The 2,447-nt window shown below is 34.9% G+C and overlaps 1 protein-coding gene across 1 annotated transcript in view; it reads right to left on the reverse strand.

The window, feature by feature from the left end:
* The window catches only part of LOC107653127 (galactose-1-phosphate uridylyltransferase-like), a 145,282-nt gene that overhangs the window by 137,954 nt on the left and 4,881 nt on the right, over nucleotides 1-2,447 (reverse strand). The window lies entirely within an intron of this gene.

Consider the following 2,447-nt stretch of genomic DNA (forward strand, 5'->3'; position numbering starts at 1 on the left):
TATCTATCTATCTATCTATCTATCTATCTGTCTGTCTGTCTGTCTGTCTGTCTATCTATCTATCTATCTGTCTATCTATATATCTGTCTGTCTGTATGTCTATCTATCTATCTATCTGTAGTCATGATCTAAGCAGCATTCATCATAAAACATACAGTGGATGTTACACTTCACCTTTGGAAATCAGCCCGGCAGAGTTATGAATAAATACATAGCGTAATTCAGTTTACTCTCAGCCCTGAATGAAACCCAACAGCTGTGCCTGCAAACTTTCCAAAGTCTCCTCTTTCAGGCTTTATGTGGGGCAGCCAGTTCTCTCTATTAGGCGTCCTTGACTTGTTTGTGCCTCGAGCGCTATTCTTACTACTTTGAAAACAATGTCAGATCCCAGTGCATTAGAGTTGAGCGTCAGTTGGCAGGGTCTGTGTGTTTGCGGCCTGCTCTACTACGCTACTAATTGGATGGTTGCACACACAGGTGCCTTTTCAGAGCAGCCGTCTGTCCCTCCTCAGCATCTGTAAAGTTATCTTCTGCCTTCAAAAATAGTGCATAAAATGGTCCAGTGTGGAGGAGATCAAACGGAAAGCACTAGGGATCAGGGAAATCAGGGTATTAGACAATCTAACGGTGTCTCTCCCATAAAACATGTCCACGTGACAATCACTGTGCAAAGACTCTTTCACCTCATTCACTTCTTTGATGAAAGCGCCACCTAGTGTTAACAATATGACACAACCAGAAAGAGAAGGGGGAATGAAATATTAACAAATTATGGGACTGGTTTGTCTTTTAATCTGCTGGTGTATTAAAATTACTTTTCAGCTAACAAGTTGGCAAATCCTAAACATGATACAACTCAAAATCATGTATTATGTATCATGACTATATAAATATGTATAAATATAAATATGTATTATATTATTAATATAAAACAATAGTTTTTAAATACAACATTTACTTAATGTACTTAAATACTTAAATACCCCAAAAAAAACAAAATACAAAAAATATAAAATATTTAATAAAATACAATCAAAATGATGATGTAATAAAACATAATACAAAACAAACTAAAAATTACTAAAACATGATAATATTTTTTAAAATAAAGTATGAAAATTTAGGAATTTCTAAATAAGGCTCAGCCAGTCACACAGTAAGTAAATAAATAAATAAATATAAATATGTTGCATTTTTTAAATTCAAACAAAAATAATAAGGTTTTTGTTTGTTTGTTTGTTTGTTTTTATTAAGCAATGTTTTTTTATAGAGCATTGTTTTGTACAACTGTGAATGATGCCTAACAACCAGTTCCTTGTGCGAGTAGTGATTTAGCAGACACTTTTATCCAAAGTGACTTCAAGTGCACTTACACAGGAGTAACTGTTAAGTGTTCAAACATTTTAGTTACCAGCCCAGATTTTACTCATATTAAAGATAAACCAGAAGGACACAACCAAAGTTAGAATGTGAAAAATGGTGATTTCATAAATAATCTACATAATACACTAACACAAGCAAGACGCCGGTAAAGCCTTGATTTGATGCACCCTCACTTATTGCTACGATATTTAGTTATTTCCTCTCAGCTAACGCTCTCCTGAGGTGTCGCCGTTCTGGCAGCACAATCAATTTCTACAGGCAGCACGATTAAACTCAGGGAAATAGTTTATTAGAGGGGCCACGAGCCACAATAACCAAGCTAACGCACTGTGCTAACAAAGTATCTCTCAGTGCCGTCAATCTGTGCTAATGCGCTATAAGGAACAGCAAGAATACTATAAAATAGGGACTTCTGGTTAAAGATCTGGGCTGCTCTTCTCAAAAGTATCTTAAGTTAAGTTGATCATAGAGACCATTGGTGGCAATGGGTCTACGATCTACTTAGGCTTTCAATACTTTTGGGATAAGCATCTGCTATTTTTGATGCCCTTGCGTGGGAACCCCATCCTTAAAAAATAAATGCATGGCCACGTTATAAAGTAAAGGCCCGTTTATACTGTGAAAAATAAAAATATTCTACTGTAAATAGCTGTCAAATGTTATCTGGAAAACACTTACTTTCTATTAAGTTTATTTATTTATTCATTCATTCATTCATTTACTATTTAATATATTATATTATTTACTAAATAAAATGCATTTATTTAATATTTTACACTCTTTTTCACAGAATCTTTCTGTGCACCACCTAGAATCCCTTTGCGGCTGCCTAATCCAGATTTATGATAACGGCAATGACTTTTCATTTATGAGTATCCGCACACCTCTCCTCAACAAGAAACAACTGTTGAAATATCATTCAAGTCTGACAAACAGTGCAGAATGAGTTACATGCCTAAGCTGAATATTTAGGCTTAAGGGTTTAGTTCGTAATAGTGATGGTTAAAGGGCTAGTTCACCCAACAATTAAAATTCTGTCATTAATTACTCACCCTCGTGTTGTT

This window comes from Sinocyclocheilus anshuiensis, unplaced genomic scaffold (assembly GCF_001515605.1).
Source record: "Sinocyclocheilus anshuiensis isolate Anshui unplaced genomic scaffold, SAMN03320099.WGS_v1.1 scaffold131, whole genome shotgun sequence".
NCBI lineage: Eukaryota > Metazoa > Chordata > Actinopteri > Cypriniformes > Cyprinidae > Sinocyclocheilus > Sinocyclocheilus anshuiensis.